The sequence below is a fragment of the Taeniopygia guttata genome, chromosome 2 (genome assembly GCF_048771995.1).
Source record: "Taeniopygia guttata chromosome 2, bTaeGut7.mat, whole genome shotgun sequence".
Taxonomy (NCBI): domain Eukaryota; kingdom Metazoa; phylum Chordata; class Aves; order Passeriformes; family Estrildidae; genus Taeniopygia; species Taeniopygia guttata.
Window position 1 is genome coordinate 29,662,470 of NC_133026.1, and position 20,379 is coordinate 29,682,848.

At 40.4% G+C, this 20,379-nt stretch overlaps 1 protein-coding gene and 1 long non-coding RNA gene across 9 annotated transcripts in view; one reads left to right on the top strand and one right to left on the bottom strand.

Moving 5' to 3' along the window:
- AGR3 (anterior gradient 3, protein disulphide isomerase family member) overlaps positions 1–20,379 on the bottom strand; it is a 158,766-nt gene that overhangs the window by 18,785 nt on the left and 119,602 nt on the right. The window contains exon 1 of one of the 7 annotated variants that reach the window (XM_072925575.1): positions 15,973–16,094. The exons of the other annotated variants lie outside the window; for them this stretch is intronic. The gene's annotated coding sequence lies outside the window, so the exon portion shown is untranslated. Of the gene's footprint in view, positions 1–15,972; positions 16,095–20,379 lie in introns of those variants that run through there. 7 annotated transcript variants of the gene reach the window in all.
- The window catches only part of LOC115493678 (uncharacterized), a 92,983-nt gene continuing 74,226 nt past the window's right edge, over positions 1,623–20,379 (top strand). The window contains exon 1 of one of the 2 annotated variants that reach the window (XR_003958540.4): positions 1,623–2,070. This is a non-coding gene — a long non-coding RNA (uncharacterized lncRNA). Of the gene's footprint in view, positions 2,071–12,800; positions 13,252–20,379 lie in introns of those variants that run through there. The other variant, XR_012054537.1, reaches the window with a different exon arrangement.

Below are 20,379 nucleotides of genomic sequence, written 5' to 3' on the forward strand. Positions count from 1 at the left end.
TCACAACCATGCCCTAAAGGTATGAAAAGTTCTTGGGAATGAGAAGAACCAAACTGTTTTTCTGTTTTGTCCATGGCATAATCTGTAAGCAACCCTTAAAACTACCTATGATATTCTCATGTTTCTCATATGGAAAATGAGTTTGTGAATTAATAAATCAATCACTGTATATATATATATTCATATGAATATATCTCAGAATTTATCCCAGAGGTAAATCTCAAAAGCATTTTAACATGACAACGAACACAAAAACCTGGAAAAAATCCCCTCAACAGGCATAATGGAAGCCAGTAAACTAACTGTACTGAGAGAAATGCTACTGCAAATGTAAAATGTAGCTATTAAAAAGAAAAAAAAAAAAAAGGAATTTTATGTAGAATTAGTCAGCTCAGATTACTGCAAATACCCAGTTGGCATGTTTTTGCAGATACTGGTCTCCCATGGCATCATTTTTTCATCCAGTCCACTACTGTCTGGTAGTAGATTTTGCTTTTTATGAAAATACAGCACATAATGTCTTAGGTAAGCTTTGTGCCCGAATTTTATTTATTTATCTGTGAAATAGGGACAATAATGTAACTTGATCTGTTTCTTAATCATTACACACAGCAAATAATGAGTATTTTCAAAACCACTGAGAAATTACATAAAGGAAAAATAAACAGGGGAACATTTGGACAAAGCTATTGCATGAGGTAAAGAGCAGAAGAAATTGTGGAAGATCTTGAAGAGAACAAAAATACCAAAAATTTGAGATTGCTGCAAGGGTGCCAATACCCTGCTGATAAACTGGTTGTCACAGAAACTCCTAAATAATTCAGAAAACAAACTCACAGTACCTAAATAGTGTTGAAATAACACAACTGCCCCATGAAGAGCAGCCGAGGGAGCCAGGGCTGCTGAGCCTGGAGGAAAGGAGGCTCAGGGGGACCTTATTGCTCTCTACAACTGCCTGAAAGGAGGTTGGAGCCAGGTGGGGGTCATTCTCTTTTCCCAGGCAGCCAATGACAGAACGAGAGGATGCAGCCTCAAGCTGTGCCAGGGGCAGAAGAGGCTAGATATTAGAAAAAAAATTCTTCACAGAAAGAGTGGTTCAGCATTGGAATGGGCTGCCCAGGGATGTGGTTGAGTCACTGTCCCTGGAGGTGTTTAAAAAAAGACTTGATGAAGCACTCAGTGCCATAATTTAGTTGGTAAGTTGATTTTAGGTCACAGGTTGGACTCAAAGATCTCAAAGGGCTTTTCCAACCTAGTTTATACTGTGATTCTCTAATTTCTCTGTTCTGGAGGTATGAATAATAATATTTCTTCCCCAAGTGCAGTCATTAATTCCAAAAAAGATTGTTTAGATTAACATAACTCAGGTTAACCAAGCCATCTCTCCATGCCTATCCAAAATGAACGCAAGAGAAGTCTGGAATGTAAAAAGGTTCCAAGTGTTCTTTATGCTCCCCAGTCACATTATTCATGCACAACACTCCCAACTCAGAAGTGCCTGCAAGACCACAACACCAAAACACAGCGCCAGGTTCCTGTTCCCCAGTCTCTACCCATGTCCTCTTTCTTTCAGTATGAGTTTCATCCTGCACGAGTGAGGTCACCTGTGCTGTGGAGGAGGCCATGAGCTGGTGATTGATGAAGTACACACAGTTCTGGCATGTTCACCATCACATGACACTGTAGGAATAACCCAGACCAGGAGAGGCTGGTGGGTTGAGGGAAGCACGGATGGTGCAGTCAATTGCACAACAGGCGAAGATTAGGCTCTGCATTTCCTTTGTCTCTGGGCAGGACTTCTTTTGTTCTCAATCTGAAAGGATTACTGCATAAGATGGTATCTTTTATAGCCATGAACGCAGACATGTGAACCTCTTCTGTGATTATCACTGAAGAAAGGTGCCTACCTCCTCTGCTTACTGTTCTTATATAATTTGCATCCGTGAAGAAATGATTGAGAATGTCACTTTCAAAATTACTTTTTTTCCTGCATCTTCTCCATAACATTTTAAAATGCGTGAACATCTTGATAATGCTTCATCTTTTCTACGTTAAAAGTAAAGATCCAAGGTAGGTTACTTATGACCAGCTTCTTATCCCTGACATCTGGAAATACTTCTTGAATCTCTGTCCTTGTGACTTTCATATTTTGCTTTCCAAGGAATTGATTAAATCTTTCAATATTCATGTCACATTTTACCAGCTAACCAATATTTTATCAGTTCTGTGGGTATATCATTGTGTAATATTGGCTTGAATAATTTCCCCTATGTTTGCCTGAGCTATCCTTTCTGTGACTCTGTGGTTATACTTCTTCGTTATGCTCATGATAAGTCTCAGGAACTGCATTTTTCACTGCCTTTGAACTATCACTTTCATAAATTATTTTGGAAATACCCATTTATATGTTATGGTCACAGTATTTATGGTATGTTTATGCCCCTGGGAAACTGTAATACATTCATAATATTGTGTGTCATGATGATAGTATCCATCAGTTCCAGTTATAATTTTGTTTCACAGTCAGTGTTATGACCATAAGAGCTTTCACTGAACAGTTCTGACACAGATGTAAAGTCCATGGGAGTTTTTATGGCACATTATGTTGTAGTTCATTTTCAGAGAAACTCCTGGAAAGTTGAAAAATACAGCAGTAATATTTTCACTATTACTGTTTATTATAACAGATGAACTGTAATAGTAGATTTCCATGTGAAATGTTAAAATAGTTTAATTTGTCCCTCATTGTGTGAAAACTTCATCCTGAATGATTGCTTTGTATTTTCATGATCAATGGCTGTGATAAAAACAATTGTCTAAATACAAACAGTATAAAACTATGAGCTTCTAGCATACAATGCTGGTAAGGAACCATATGAGAAAAAGAGAAATCACTTGAATTAATGAGATGGAGATTAACTGACAAAGTATTTTTCAGAAAACCCTGAAAAAGACTGCTGCCTGGAAGTTCTGTGTGCAGTCAGTTCTGCCTCACCCCAGATAGAAGTACACTTCCTACTACAAAAAGTTAACTTGTTTGAAGCTTTTTATAACTAGCTTTGCTTCATTTTTCTTTGGTTCAGAGAACAGGATGTACAAGAGAAGTCTTGCAAACCACTACCTGTATCAAGCAAACTGCATTTACCACAAGGTGCCCTAATTTTTTTTTAGCGATGAATCAAGTATAGGTATGTCTAAAAATGTCTAGACAGGACTTCTTTTCAGAACTATGGCAGTATTTTGATGCAAAAAGCAACATTTTTCATGGGTCAAAAAAAAATTCTTGTTATGAGAGAAGGAAGGATTATTTTAATTTTTAATAAAAGGATTTAAAGTTTGGGTTGATTTGTTAATACCATTGGTTACTGTCAGTTCTCCCACATGCTTCCACAGGTGGAGGAGATCCCTGGTACTGCTGTAGGTTTAGGTAATTGTGTGACTGAATGGGCAGTTTTAAGGGAACTTACAGAAGGAAGTCTGTACCTGCTCCTGTGGGGCCGATTTCAGCTTTACAGAAACACCTTACATTTAGGCAGGGTGAGAAAGAGATTTTGGAAACAGGCAATGAAGAGTTCTGCTTGTGGGGTTATTCAGCTAATGAGAAGTCCCCTGTGGGTCTACAGGGAATATACTTTTGAGTAAGCAGGAGAGCCTTTGTTCATGGATGCCCCCAGTTAGAGACTACAGGCAGGAAAAGGAGCCTTCCTTTCTTTGTAGCCTCCTCACCAGCAAGCTCTACAGCCAGGCTGTGTTATCCCAGTTTTTTCAGGAGTTTATTAATGAGCTAATAGCAGTTAAGTAAATCAAATCCATGTCTGCCTGGCAGATTTGGCTTATATGGTGTACCTCAGCAAGATTTCCTAGCTCTACCACACTGGTGTCTCATGTTTCTAATGTGTTGCATGGTTTCCAGACCCTTCTGACTCCAAGAATGAGCTTTTTAGATTGAAAGGAAAGAAACTGAAAAATTAAAAGTACATATATATGGTCATCTACAAGGCTTGTTGCTTACATTTTCTTTAAGTTCTTAGCTAAATCACAGAAAACAACAATCTCATCCTAAATTCTTCTTTGTCCTTGAGACTTCACTGAATTTAGAAGGTGCTGCCTTTGGCCATGAAGAATTCATATCTATTAATCCTTCCTTGACTCAGCTGGGAACGTTGGCACGGTGTAACTGCAGGTCCATGGAGCTCTAGCCACAGTGATACATATCAAATGAAAAGAAACTGTCAAGTAGAGGGATATTCTTATCAAGATTTCCACACTCTCAGTGGTAGCCTATGTATCTGAAGTAATTCTCACAAAGAAATGCTCTTTTATGCAGGCAGTCTGGTTTTTCCTGCCTTCTGAGTCTTTACCCATACAGAAAATTTCAATAATCATGAAGTCTGCCTCTTGACGTGTAATGTGACCCAAGCAGCTGCCCTTTAAGTATGAAGTTGTGATTGAAAAGGCATCTTCTTGAAACAAGTAATTGAAACTATATGGCCTCATTCTTGACATTTGTGGTAGCATACTGGATTTTCATAGGAAAGATGAAGGGATGACAGGAAACATTTTCACATGTGGTTATGGAACTCTAAAGGCATTTAGAGAAAAACAGTTCATAGGGTTCTTGCATATGGAAAACAAACATTTTTTTTCACATACTTCTCTATGCACAGAAAGTATAATCATCTTGCATCTTTTTTTAAGATATATGGCAGTATTCAGGAACATAACACTACAGTGTTAAATAAATGTAGAAATTTCCAGTATATACTGGGATGTTACCTGTATAACCCTTTCAGTGTCAAGATCTGTCTTGAGCTCAGAAACCTGATTTACCTTGAAAAGTGACAAACACCTTGTGCCAGTCAGTAAGTCCATGTCAGTTTGGATGGAGAGCTATTTTTCCTCACATAAAATAAAGGATTGTTACAGGAGGGCAAAAGAGGAGACAGCAGGAACAGAATAATTTATGCAGGTCACAGATTCCAAGAGGAGCAGTGCAGCTGTCATTAAGTACAGTCACTTCTGACCTTCTAAAGTGATTGCCAGGTAGCCAGTTCTAATTTGGTTTACTGTGGTTAAGGTGTGAGGAGTTAACTCCTATCTTAGCTCTTGCAGTGAAAACTACTCAGCTAACTGGATTTATAAATGCAACTCAGAACAGAGACATATTGAGTGTGATAAAAATGTTGAGGATCTGTCCTGCTTTCTGTGGGTATAATGTCTTCAGATGCTGCAGATCACCAGAGCTTCCCAACTCTCAGCTCTGTTCATGAACCCTGTCATTAAACAGAGATCTCAGCAAATGTATTTGGCCAATATGCATCAGTAGTTAGCAAAACAAATAGGATGTTTGAATGTAGTAAATTATGGCTATGAATTAACAGAGAAAGTGTTATGGACTCAAATAACATGAATTCATGTGCTGACATGCAGTAAATCTCTTCTCAAGGCTTGAAGACTTTGCTAATTAAAGTACATTTGGAGGGGAAGAAAAGAAAGACATTCTTACTCCAGATTTTAGTAATGCTAAACACAAGGCTGAAGGCTGTTCTTTAGGGGATGGCCAGATAGTGTGAAATACATGCAACACTTTATAAGAGTTGAAAGGAAAGTGAAAAATAATGACATTAATGCATTTTTGGAGATGACTTTTTAGTGCTTCAGCTTACATTGTGTTAACCTGTTGTGGCTGGCAAAGACTGAGAAGAGATTTATGTATGAAACATCTTGAATAAAGGAACTCATGTTTTAGCTGGAGCTTTGAGACAGCCATGCAGTGCGACTGATAACCAGTACCAACAGAAAAAGTTCAGTTGTGGTGGGTGGACCATGGCCAGCAGCCAGACACCCTCCCGCTCACTGCTGCTCACTCACTTCCTCTTCTTAACAGTACAGGGGGAGAAAATAGAATTAAAATTCTTGTTGAGGTATATCACTTCCAGCTGACATCCAGCTAACATCCCAGGCAAAACAGACCTTACTTGGAAAAAATGAATATATTTCCAATGAGAATGTATTTATATAATGAAAAGCAAAACCAAAAAACAAATCAGTATTTTCCTCCCTACTTGCCCATTTTCCCCCAGACTTACTTCACTCCTTCATTTCTACCTCCTATACCTCCCCTTCACCCCAAGAAGTACAGGGAGGATGGGCAATGGGAATTTGTGGACAGTCCAGAAGATTTCCTCTCTGCTGCTCCCCTTTCTGCTGCTTCTTACTCCTTACAATTTTCTCACTCCTCCAGCACTGCTCCTTTCTGTGGGCTGCAGTGCTTCAGATAAATCACCTTTTGCATGGCCTGACCACAGAATGCTGTTCCTTCAGAAAATATCTTCTGACTTTGGAACTGAGTGCTCCATGGTTTGCAGTGTGGACACCAAATGAAACAATCCTCTACTTCTAAATAAGAGCATGTCTAAAAGCACATAGATAATTGTCACCACTGGACCTGTCTGAACACATTCAGGAAACCAGGAGTTTAACATTTCTGCAAATGTGTTTCAGTTCTTAAAGATAGGTCAGTTTTGTGTATGTGGTGCCTCCCATTGAAGAACAAAATTACAGAGAGGCTCAGCAAGGTGATCCTCCAGTATTCCAATGTTTTTCACAAAATTGAATACAGACAAGGGAAGGATGATGAAGGGGAATTCTTCAGGCTGTCGTGGGTGACCATGTGTGGTCCCTATATATGTGTAGCTGACCAAGGAACAGCTGATGCTTTCTCCTTCTGCTCAAATGTAATATTTGTTTCAGATCTAGCAATCCTGCCAACATATTTGTAGTATCTCTGAGGTTTTTTAGACTTCATGTAGCATGATTTCTGTGCTTCTGTAACCCACTCATATGCAACATCAAAAAAAAGCAATGGAGAGAGGAGTTACTTACTGGGACAATGAGAAAAGTAAGAACTGGCTAAGCTCACTTCCTCTGGGATCATTTATCCCCTACTTCTGGTAGGCATCCAGGTTTCCAGGCGGGCCTCTGATCTGATCACTGTATTACTTTCCAGCACCCACCTCTACTTCATGTCATTTCATGTGTTTGTTTTCCAGTAAAAAATGAAGAAGTGAAATTAAAAAGTTTGGGGGATGAGTGAGATTAAGTATATTTATTTCTAGCCTGCTCTGCCAAAAAAGAAAAGCACATAAATGAAAACAAGGGGTCCCAACACATTTTCGCTGTTGTAAAAAGCATTTTTTCATTACAAAGCAATTTTTTATTTAAAAAGTGATTTAACTGAAAAAAGCAAAAAAGCATTTTAATTGCATTCTTGTTGACTCAAACCTGCTGAAGCCAACTGGGAGCTTTCCCACTGATTTCACTGATATGGATGGGGTCTTTTTGAACTAATGATGTGTTATTGAATTGATGTTTGTTAAAGAGAAGCCAGAATTTTCAGAAGCTTTTCCTCAGATTCGTTATCCTCCACTCAAGTTTTTTTCTACATTTCTTTCATGAATTAAACATTAAAAGGGATTAGGGAAAGATGAGTGTGAGCTTACATTTCCCTTTTCCAGAACTCGCATGGAAACTTCATTTGTTGTCTGTTGTTTTAATGTATAGCAGGCTCATGTTGCTTTCAAGATGGAAGCAGCAATTTTCATTATTCTATAGGAAGCATATTCACGGCAAGATCCTTTGAACATTTTCCATTCCAGATTAATGGGGAATAAGAAAAGCCATGGGATATCAGTAGAAAATCAGATTTCATAGAATTTTAAAAGAAGTCTGTCTTCTTTTTAATCAGTTTCCTGGGATCCTGCTGAGGACCCCTCCTGACATTTTGTCATCTTGTCAAAAATAAATTTTCTTTTGCCTTTGCTCTGATGGGGGTGGGGCCATTTTTACAGATGGCTTGGTAACATGAGTAAGAGCCAAGAATAAGGGATAATTATTCATAAATGACATTTCCCATTTCGGTGGGTTTTCTTGAACAGGACAGAGATTCTAATGTTCAGTTCTAATGACAGGGAAGAATTTATAGTCTCACTGCCTTGTCTCCTGGGAGTGTAAATGCTTTATTTTCAACTCTTCAAGATGTTTCAGTTTTCTTAGAAAAAGTCCCTAATACATCTTACATCAATTTTGGCATTTGACTCCAGTCAGTGTTCAGAATCCTGAATATGTAAAGACAAAATGTCAGATAACTGGAGAGATGTTTAGCTTTCTAACATGCCTTTCAGAACAATCTCCATGAGCACATAATTTCAAGGATATAATTTCTTAAGGTTAAGTTGTCCTGGGTATGAAGCATTAGGTCATGCTGCCTGTTTATTTTCAAACCCAGGAGGTGTGTGTTGGAAAGTGTTCCCTTCTGGGACTCTGTGAAGCAGATACATGGTTGGGGCAAGACAGACAGATGAGTCATAGGTGGGAAACCATCGTGATACTGAAGAATTTGACTGTAGTAACTTTCAGTGTTGCCTCATTTTGAGGAGCCTTCCTCTGCCCACACTGTGCCGTTCACTTCTGACTCATCCTCAGACAGATAAACCTGAGAGTCTGTTTAACTAGAGCAGAGGATATTTCACATTTCTAGGCACATGCAGCCCTCAAGACTGAGTACAGCTGTTTTCTCCTTCAAGATGTGTAGATTTAACAGCCAAATTAGACCATAGGGAACAGGATGAATGAAGGTTTAACCTTGTGACTTCATTTTGTAGCTCATTGACTGGAGACATGTTGGGAAGCCAACAGAGATTTTTATTATTCTCCAGGAATTTATTCACAAAGTCTTCAGAAAAGACTTCTGGAAGCCTGGAAGGTCCTTGCAGACTGAGCACCTTCCCTGTAAACGGTCATTCATGTCTCATCTATTGCTCCAACCAAAACCATGTCTTTTGTCTTACGGCAGAATGTAGGGAACGCTGTGCTCCAGGACGGCTTTGATGAATGGAGACGAGAGATCTCTGAAGGCTGCTCTTAGAATATAAAGTTTATTAGGGATGGTGAAAGGTCTTGCTTGGAGCTGCCAGACACAGCACGTGGCAAGGCCTGAGGTGATGGGGGAGGGGAGAGACAAGGGGTAGAGAGGATGCTCTAGGAGAGGGTGGAAGTTCCAAGAGGGCGTCTGGCCCCTCGGAGACCCCTTATCAGGGGGCTTCAAGGTGGGCTGGAACAAGACTTGGGCCAATGGAGTCACAGACACTTGATGTTTCAGGGGAGGGTTACAGGTGTGGGATGAACCATATATTTTGGGGGTTGAGATGGAACAGTCCATTTGACTTTTGGACCTATCTGTAAGTAAGGGTATTGTCCAGCCAGTAGGGGGGATTGTTTTCATCCTGGCTGAATCTTTTGCCAGGCAATTATATTTATCCATCCTTTCCTACAGCATAATACTCACTAATGGGTCGAGAATGGTCTAAGTCTCAATGATGATAAATAAGGGACAGGAACCAGGGCACTGTATAAACTTGTTACTGTAAAGTGAATTCAATAGAGGAGCAATGGTGTATCTGGCATTAAAAGACCCTATGACTGCTACACGGAAGGACTTTTCTTAATTTCTTGTGCACAAGGAAGTTGGAGATCTCATGTGAAAATCTTATCTCACAAGTCAAACCCAGAAGAATCTCGAGATTTTTCCGGTAACTTGCTTGAAAATTTATAGACAGCATTGGTAAAATCAACTGATGAGCCATGGGAAAATAGATGCAGTCTTGTGTGTCTTCAAACAATTTCAAAGAAAAATACGGGGTACTGTCACTGTAAATTTTGAAGGGGAACTCAGGCAGAACAAGAGAAATACCCACTTCTCCATTCCTAGGTATGACTCATATAACTTTCTTTTCTGTCCCCTCTTTCTTTCTTCATTATTTTATTATTTAATGTAATCTTCTTTTTCTAATATAAAAATTAAAATTCTGCTACACAGTTGGCTGTGTTCACTGCACTGTGATATTCTTTTAATTGCTGAAAATCCAAGGCACCCAGAATGTCCTGTTCTCCCAATTTAAAATCTTTTTCCTACACAAAGTACCTGTAGAGTTCAACTTCTGTAATATAATCATCCTGCTTCATGAAAAATGCATACATGGGGCTCTACCAGATATGCCATCTTTTATTTGGTAAAAAACAGTTTAGAACTATTTTCTAGGAAAAGGATATGGCTAAAAAAAAATAAAAGAGCCAGAGAGTCATAAGCTACGTTATCTCTGTGAGAACAGGGATTTTCATCACTCTTTCAAAGCCAGCTTCCTACAGAATGTGATATCACCACCTGCTAAGCACATGGAGATTGTATGAAGGAAGAGTTTATTCAGTGTTTAGTGAATTAGCTGCTCATGAGAGGAGGCACAACAAAGATGTACTTGCTCAAGAAATATGTGCAGTAAAGACAACCACAAAGGAAGTAAAGGTATCTAGTCCTCCAGTGCCCATCATGCTCTTTACTGCTAAGAGACGAGCGCTGCTTCAATGCTCACAACTGCTTTGGCCCTTTAGCACTCCCTGTCAACCAAATGCCTAATTATGGAATTCCCTGGATTCATGAAAATGCATGTAAAAGAGGCTGGATTTCCCCATAGCTACCTTTAACATAAATCACCTTATTACCAAAAAATACCATTCAGTGTTGACATGAGACAAAATACCTGTCAGTAACCCAGGTCTGGCTAGCATTCTGCAGTGTTTCCTGACCAGTTCCTTTGAAACACCAACAGGCACACTATGGTATTGCAGAAATGGACTATTTTTACACTGATTCTGAAATACAGTTGTTTTAAATGCAGACATTAAGAAAGGTTTTTCACATTTATTGGCGAGGTACAGTGATTGCCTTTTTGCTGGATTATCAGAGAAGGCTCTATTGCACAGGTTTGAAGTAACATGGTTTTTAAAACAACTTTATTTTGTTATAAAAATAATTACTGACTGCTCCTAATAAAAGATCTCTGCCCTATGTGGTAGTGTGCTTGCTATAACATACCTATAGGCAAGAGTGCATTAAGCTCAGTACTTAATCAGTGGCTGCAGTAGACTGCAAGGCTAGACCACAGCTTTGATGCTGGCAGTCCTCAAGACAGATCCTATGTCTAGTAGCCTTCTTCAGGTGCCCTGTAATTTGTTCAGCTATATCTGTCCTGATTTCAGCTGTGATTGAATTAATTTTCTTCTTAGTAGATGGCACAGTGCTCTGTTTTTGGGTTTGTTATGAGAAAAATGCTGATAATGTTATTATAGTTGTTGCTAAATGCTGCTTACACTCAGCCAAGAACTTTTAAGTTTCCCATGCTCTGCCAGTGAGCAGGTGTACAAGAAGTTGGGAAGAAGCATAGCCAGAACATCTGACTCGAACTGACCAAAGGGATGTTCATGCCATGGAATGTCATGCCCAGTACATAAACTGGGAGGAGTTGGCTGGGATGAGCCAACCACTGCTCAGGGACAATCTGTGCATTGGTCAGTGGGTAGTGAAAAATTGTCTTGTGCAGAATTTGTCTTTCTTGGGTTTTATTTCCCTCCGTCTCTTGAATGATCATTATCATCATTATCATTATAATTATAATTATCATTATCGTTATCGTTATCGTTTTCATTATCGTTATTGTTATTCTTATCGTTATCATTATCGTTATCGCTATCATTATTATCATTATTATCACTATTACTATAATAATTATTTTAAATATTGTTTTTATTATTGTACTATCTTTGTTTCAATCATTACACTGGAATTAGCCCAAGCCCTAAGTTTTCACTTGTGTTTTTTAAATTCTCCTGCCCTCCTACCGGGCGGGAGAGGGTGAGAGTGGCTGCGCGCACTCGGTTACTGGCCGGGGTTAAACCACGGCGCATCCTCTCTCCTGCGCGGTGCGAGAAGCCGCTCAATGAGAAAACGGAGCAGCCAGCAGAGGGCAATGAAGGTCAGTTTTTAGAGACGTTACATGAAACAAACTCAAAGTGGTCGAAAATGTAGGGCAAAAGGGTCAAACAAGAGCATGTTGTGAACTGCTGCTATACACCCATTTCTACTAATTACTACGAGACCCGAGTGAACTCTTGTGGTCATGTGGTCTATAAACCTCCTTTTTAACGGCCACATTAAACAATGCAGCTCCTTTATGACAATGGAGTTAATACTCATTTCAACGGGGGGAAAAAAACCCAGTAAAAATTATACTCTTCTAAAATAGGACAAACAGCTTAAACCAATAGCCAATAAACCCATAGCTCCTCATATAAATTCTGTTTTATTGGTCTGTTCTGGGCCGCAGTTGTTTTGTTTAGTTGATAACCGGTTGTTTTTCCCGAGACAATTAGATGCTTGGATGAAAAAAAGAGAGAGGTCCAGAGAAGTCAGCTGTTGCTCAGATCAGACAAAAAAAAAAAAAATATGGTTCCCACAGTCAGACTCAAAGCTCTTTATCACAGCTCTTAATCCCATATGCTAGGAACAATGTGAATTTATAGTAAAGAACAATCTTTTTTGACTTGGGTGACATCTGCTAGGGATGTAACTTTTATCTTGGCAGTTGGGCAAGCCAAGAGAAAGCAAGATGTGTTATTTGCCTCTGACAGTTTGGGCAGCATCTTTTTGAGCCTAATTGTGGCTCTAGGTGCCAAACTTTTTAAACTGATCTCTTGACATTGCTACGCTAACCAAAGAACAGCTTAATAGCAGGAAATGCCTAGAGTGTTAGTGGGAAATTGTATTTATTTATCCTGTGGAAGATCCTAAAGGAGCCCTTCAGGAGTGGGACCCTGTTGCAGCTCTGCTGTGCTGCAGAGAAAAGCTCCTGTGTGCTGTAGAGCTGGGTTTCACTGTTGTATGTGTCACACCAGCTTAGGTATCCTGGGCATGGTGCTTGGCTTTTCTGCACTGAGCTTTTCTGCACCTCAAAAAAGGATTCGTATTTCCTGCAATGTAAAGTGCTGTGACTGAAATGACTATATAAAAGTTAGGTTGTATTTTTGATACAGGATAGAAGAGAGAAAGTAATACTGCTTTTGTGAATTTTATGAATATTTATGAATATTTATGAATGTTGTGAGTCCAAAAGAAAGGTCCTGGGCTGTTTAAGTGAAATTAATTATCCTTGCGTCCTAAACTTTCAGTAGAAACTGGGAGCTATAATTGTCTGGGTGAAATTTCTGTCTGACCATTCAGAGTAACAGAACCTTGCAATGATGACGTGATTTTTGAATAGTCATGAGAAGGAAGAACAAAGTCCTAGAGGAAGAGGAGAGCTGAGCCACCCACCTTGTGTTCCTAGCAGAAGTTCTCGGGTGGGATGCAGCTGGCTGGTGGTAAGTGCCCTAATGTTCCTAGCTATTAACAATAATGATAATTTTAACAAAAGCTCTTGGTGCTTGAGTGTACTTATTTCAGAAAGAATACAGGACATGTTACACTGTGTCAGATACAACAGGCAGATGTTAATAAGTACCTGTTTGCATATGAGAGAATTGCTGCTTCTGGGTTTTTATGGTGTCTCATCAGCTGATATCCAGAAGTCTGGCTGGCGCCAGATCGGACACCAGGTAGGATCTGCCTGGAAAGATGGCAAATATTTGACTTGGTGCTGATGAGGTGGATTTCAGTCATGGCTCTCTGTCTTCATCAAGAGAATTATGGCAGAGGTAGTGGGTGTGTTTGAGCCCTGTCAAGTCTTCTTTCAATGGCTGCTGTGTTTTGATTGTTCACTTGTCTGATTATCCTAAAGCAACCAAGAAGCTATGTTCATGTGAGCACAACTTGGTTGTGCAACCAGAGTGGCTCTGCTCAGGGCTAGAGATGCTGTTCCCAGGGGCACAAATATCCCTGGCAGGGTAAGAGCCAGTCCTCTTGCAGAAGGAGCTGCTGGGGCTTCGTTTTGACAAAGGGAGTCTCCTGCAGGTGTGCACTGGAGGGCAGCCTGCCTGCACTTTCCCTCTTCTGGGGCTGACTTCTCTCCTGGGTCATGGGGGCCAGCTGAGGATTTCAGGAGGGCAGGGCTGCCCCAGTTTAGCTGCTGTGCAGTGTTTTAATGGAGTCAGTGCACCGTAATGCAGCAGCACTTCTGCCAGGCTGACGTACTCTGCCAGCGCACATTAAGTGAAATCAGTGAGCACAATAGTTGTAGGCAAGTCACAAATAAATTATATTCATAGGCTTTAAATATTTTATTATTTTTTTCCTGAGGCTAAGAGAGGTGGTAATTCAGTCTCCTATGTCTCTCCCACAATACAGGCTTTCACCCAGCTACTCCTAACAATTTGAGGGCAGATTTTAGACCTTAAAGAAAAATGTCAGCATTCATTGTTACCTACTTAAGTATGTAAAATAAAATTCCCTATATCCTCACGCATTAAATTAATCCCTAGGTGGTTTAATTTCACTTTCCTGTGTTGAACTGTAGGAGAAAGAGGAAATTGCTGAAATATTTTTGTCACTTCTTTTTTTTTTTTTCCTTTGTCTTGAGGTGTTCACATATTAGAATGAAATGAAAGCACTAGTCTAGGAATAACCAACTTTCCTTACTGTTCCTCCATTCACACCCATTTTTTTCCACATCCAGACCAGCATCAGCTATTTGGAGAATGGAGTGGACTGGCAGCTCCCAGAAAGGTGGCTCATAGCCAGGGTAGTGTGGCAGTGGCATCCTGGGACCCTTCCAGCAGGGTGTGGATGAGATGGAGGCAGCTGAGCCCTGCTTGGCCTCGTTGTGTGGGAATTTAGGCACAGCAGCACCCCAGCAGTGCTTTGTGGCTGGACATATATCATCACCTTCGTGTTGCATGCAACCATCAGACTATGGCCAGGCAGTCCCTGTGCCCAGCTCTTCATAAGAGAGCCTGTAATAGTAAAGTAATGAATAAGATTATGAATTCCTATGAGTTTATGACAAAAGTGCAAGTGTTGAAAGCATTGGGAAGCATACTTGCAAGAAAGTGACAGCTTGACACATTCCAAAAAGCAAGATTAAAAGTTTTAAAACATGTGACAGAATCACAAATTCTTGGGCTTTTTTTCTTTCTCTACCATTCCTGCTTTGGCTTGGGTGAATCATGCCCCACCCCTATTTTAGATGTGAGGAGTATTTCCTTGAATCCTTTTAAAACTGATCACTTAGCACTTACTTTCCCTATGAAATAGAATATTAAGATTCTTTCTTAGCTCATAAGAATAAAGTTATGCATTTTAAAGAGAAGAAGAGAAAAATAACAGAATAAATAATCATAAAATATTTTAAAAACAATGAATTGTTGATTATTTTTTATTCAAACACCTGAAAATGAAAGCTTAATTTATTTTTCAAGTCATTTTGTGCCACTGCAGCCACACTAAAAGGCATTTAATTGAATAAGGTAGAATAACAGAAATACACAGAAGAACAGTTGATCAGAGACATGAAAAAAAGATTTTCTGTTCTCAGTGTTATGGAAAAATGAAGTTGAGAGTCGCAAAGGAAAACTTAAGGGAACCAATTTGTTAACATTTAACTTTTAGAATGTTTTTCATCTTTAAAGAACAAATGCTTACTGCTGTACAAGAATCAGCTACAGCATATTTACTGTTTTCAACAAGAAAATTGTATGGTTTGTAAGTGGAAAAATCAAGATGTAGAGAGGTAAAAATATTTTGTAACCATGTCACAATAGGAGCTAAGAAGTGAATTAGATTTTTTTTTAAATCTGGGAATATCATAATCAAACATAATCAATTTATTTGCAGTTTATCTGTAACCTCCTACAGAAAGCAGCAATACCTACATTCTTTAATATGAAACTGCTTGCTCTTGGTTTAGGCTTATTATGTTTACAATGTACCTTTACACTGAGAAAGTTTTGTATTTCTTAATAGTGAATTAAAACATGACTTCTTAGTTGAGAGAAATTGACCACTTTCTGCTGAAAGGGTCAAAAGTAAACTGGAAATTTCCATGTTGATAAGAAAGCCTGAAAGCAAAAAATATTACACATGAGGTAATGCAAAATGCATGTTGCTGTGACAGGCTCTTAGCCAGAGCTGTTCCGAGCTGATCCTACCTTTTTTCTCCCCTGCTTTCTCCTTTCCCAACTCTTTCTTCTTTCCCATTCTTGTCCAAACCTAAAGATGGCCAGATATGAAATGCTGCCAGTCACGACTCCTAAGCTTCAAAAGGATCTCTCATCAGCAGTGACAGAGGCTCTTTTGTGTAGCTTTTGGAAGTGGCTGTGGCTGCTTCGGCACAGGCAGGGAATTCGGGAGCTGCTCTTCACTCCAGCCTCTCAATGCACCATCTGGATGTCGGAGGGATTTTTGTGTGTCTTTCCCCCCTGGCTCCAGGCGAGGTAAGGCTGCAGTCAGTGCGATGGTCTGCAGGGAGACATCATTCTAGATGAATGAATACAAAGAAATGGGACTCTGCATTTCGGTCCATCTCCCCAAAAGGTACTTTTGGCCATGTGTTTTGCCAGCTGAGAGTAGTCTTAAAACTACAGGAAACATGCTAAACTTGTGCTGGGAATTCATCACCAAATGGATGAATCACCATGTGTACTGTAACAGAAAACTGCGAAAAGCAAATTAAATAGAGGTAATGCTAAAATATTTAGTTTAATACTATTGTCATGGGTTTCTGAGGGTCAGGATATAGACTGTGCTTTCTGAGAGGGGATTTTATAGGGACAGTCAGCTTGATTTCACAAGGCTTTGCTATAATTTTTTGTTTCTTTCTCTGTGAAAATGTGAGTGCAAAATTCTGCTATACCGACAGGTCAGTTAATACTACTTAGCAAGGGGCAGACAATCTGTCAAGTGCAAGAGCCAGGGAGAGGTGACCCTTGTCTTTTGGGCAAGTGATACAAATTGGGTGAGAAGGCATCATAAAAACAGCAACAGTGAGTCAAACCTCTGATCTGTTTAATTCAGTACTTTGTCGGCTGAGGCGGCTAACAGGGAATGCTTAGCAAGAGGATAAAGCGCAGTGTAAATACAGAAACTGTCTTTCTGTAATACAGCTCAGGAGCTGGGAGAGAGGGAAGAGAGTCACTGAATGAGGCTGTGAAAAGCTTCATGCGTCTCTTGCAGTACAGAATTTTACATTGCCTGTGATTTAATTTTATGCAGAAATATAGCATTTATCAATGGCTTTGCCAGTGGCAAACCTTACATTTACTTTCTCTCTGCTTTCTGGCAGCTGAAGTTCAGCACCACCGCTCTCTGGGGCCAGGGACTCCCCGAGGCAGGTGCAGTGTCTTCCTGTGTGTCAGCAGCAGAGTGCCAGTTCTCCCTGGGGCTTTGACACACTCCTATTCACCGCTGTTTCTTCCACTTCACAGGTCCAGAAGACCTTTACCTCTGGTCAGTGGTATCCATGCCTCTGTATATCATGCGACTGAAGTTTTTGGTTTTGATGTCAGCATAAGGGACTGGGATTGCAGGTGTCAAGTTGACAACCTTCTGTAGTGACTTACATGTGATTACTGATTGCTAATAAAGCTGGGCGTACATTTTTGAGAAAGAAGCAACAACCGAGAAAGCAAACTCTCCTGGGGAATTCTTATACCCTTCCTTGTGGATCTGAGGGATCTGTGAAACTGTAAAGCACTTCAGCTCCTCTGCTCAAAGAAGAGGTATACAGGCATAGAAAGTTTCTTGCACAGTTTCTTGGGTTATTATTACATTATTTTCATGCGTGTTTCATGAGTGGAAGCACTTTGGGATATACTTTCTAGTATTTTAAATAAAGGGGAACCTAGAAATGGTGTTCTGTGAGTTCCCTTTTAAAAAACAGTTTTAGATGCTCTAGGAAAATGCTCCTGGAACATTTGACCGTTGAAAACAAAAGATCATATTGAGTCTAAATCATCAGACAGGACTTTTTTACACCTTGGGCTAAAAGATTTTAAGGGCATACAAAGGCACCACAGAAGGCAGAGCAGAGCACTACAGCAAGAAGAGGGTTTGCTGGCAGTGCATTATACAGTGGGTACAAGATGGTGCAGCTTTTTCCCCGTCCCTAGGCAGCACTCTAGCATATTAATATCTTTTATTCAGCATTTAACAAGACCATCGCTGTGTCATGGCTGCATTTCTGGGCAATGCCATTCTGACACTACCTCAGGGTAGAAATGCTTTAACTGCAACACAAATGTACCTTACAATAATGGAAAATCCTTTTGCAAGATGGAGAGTAATGCACTTCAAACAGAGGAGTTCTGGTGGCCCCAAGCTGATATCTGCCAGAGCAGCCAGAAAGATGAATTCACAACAGCAACAGTATTTTATAATAATTTACATGAAAATCCCCCATAATAACAGAACTGGAGGTTACTTTAAGAACGGAGGAGATTTCATTTTTTCCTAGCACTAATGTTACTGAAATATTTTGTGTAAGAATTTTATTGAAACTACATATCTCCTGGAGAAAAAAAAAATCCAGTTTTATCCCTTCCTTTGTCCTCCATTACCATTTGGAGGAATCTCTTCTTCCTCAAGAGGCTCTATGCAAATGCTAAAGTTGCTCCATAAATAGAGGATACAGAAGGAATATCAATTTTCCTTCTGATATATCTCACTGGCCAAAGTAGTGGAGAGCTTTTCCCCACTGCTTTCACTGTGACAGATTTGTAGATGGATGCATGCAGAAACCAATGGAAGTGTGTTACCTTTATAGTGTAAGAGGGCTGAGGAACATTTTGAAAGGTGGTTAGGGCCACCACACATGTTGTTCAGCAGCACCTTGGAGCCAAGGAGTCTGTCTCTCTGTGACTCAGCTCCTCCCAGGTGTGTACCTTGGCTGTCCTCCCACTCTGCAGCAATACCTTGTCATGCAGCAGCCCCAGCAAGATGTCCCTGCTTATCCATGGGGTGCAACCATGGGGACAGAGGCTGTGGGGGTGCCAAGGCATGTCACACGCTGTATGGACAGCTGAGGAGCCTGTTAGGGGGTAGGGATGCGGGGAAGAGGAATACTGCAGAATGCAGTAGCCTCACATTTTCCACAGTCTGAGTGTTCCTGTATAACAAAGGCTCAAGTGCATCATACACGTGGCTCCAAGCATCTGAGCCTCCTGAGAAGTTACTCCTCCCCCTACCTTATTTTTTCTCAAAAAATATAAAAGAACTATTAACTAGCAGTGGATGTTGCTATGCAAGGGAATTTCAAATACTTACAAAATCCCTATGACCCAGACCAGTGTGGCCCAGCCCAGAGCTGTCTGGGAAAAACCGCCTGTGGATGCCATTGCAAGGATATGTGGAAGGGCCATTGGACACCAACAGGAACTACCATTGTATGCATTTGAAAATAGCCTGAGACAAAGCAGCCAAAACTATTTACTGCTTTTGTCTCCATGTTAAACACATAGAGTGGGAGGCTTGTAATATCTGATTCATGTGATGCTTGCCTCAGAGGAGCCAAGAGTTGTTACCAAAACTGTGGCCTAGGCAGCAGAAGGATATTCTGGGAACCAACTACAAAGGCTCATGTGGTTGAGCTATTTAGACTTTGGAGCAGTGAGTTTTTCTTGATTCCCAGTGTTTTAATCCAAATGTGCAGGTCTTTACAATAGTGACCTACAAATCTCTACCAAAACGAATGCAATCCCTTCTGCTTTTGGGGAAAAGAGTAGTTTGGTAATCTCCTACTGCAATCTTGCTCTTTATTTTAAGAGTAATTGTCCTGACCTAGCAACTCTGATGCCTTTTGTATTTACCCAAGTTTTGCATACTTGAATGGTAATGCAAACTCAGGCGCAGAGATATAAACTATGAAGCCTCTTGTATTTTTTTTCAAACATCTCACGTAATCTTGCTGTCTGCTTTTGCTCTAATATATGGGACTCCTTGTGTGAGAACATGGCCTTGGAGATTTTTGCTTCAGGTCTCTTAAGGTCTCATTGTGTTCACAATGGCAGAGCCCCTTTCAAGATTCAGTCTGAGCTGGTGAATTTTTTGCCAGTAATATTCCAGTGGCTTTGTAAAGGCTGACTTCAGGGACTTGCCATAGACTGGTGAGCTGAGTATTTGTCCTCAGTACCTAGAAATTATTTACAGGGTCCCCTCATGTCTCAGCCACCAAACTGAGCCAAAAAAAGGTTGGATTCAAGTATGGAAGAACTCCTTTTTGAGGTTATGTGATAAAGCCCACATCTCGACAGGCACGAAGAATCCCAGGGACATGAGACCAGTCAGGGAAAGGCACATGGTCTCTCCCAAGGCTGTCTCAGCAGGGCCTCCAGACCCGTGCGTGGGGATGACACCCAGAACTGATGGCGGCTGGTCCCCAGAGCACTCTTCAGACTGCTGGAGACACTGCCTAGGGCTATGGGACATGTTACAGGAGGCAGGGGAAGAGTACTTTGGGATCATTCAGTGTTTATTATCGGGGGTTTTGGGGAGGGAAAGAGAGGGATAAAGGCAAGTTGAGGAGGAAGAAATGTCTGGGAAAATAGAATTAAGGCTGGTTG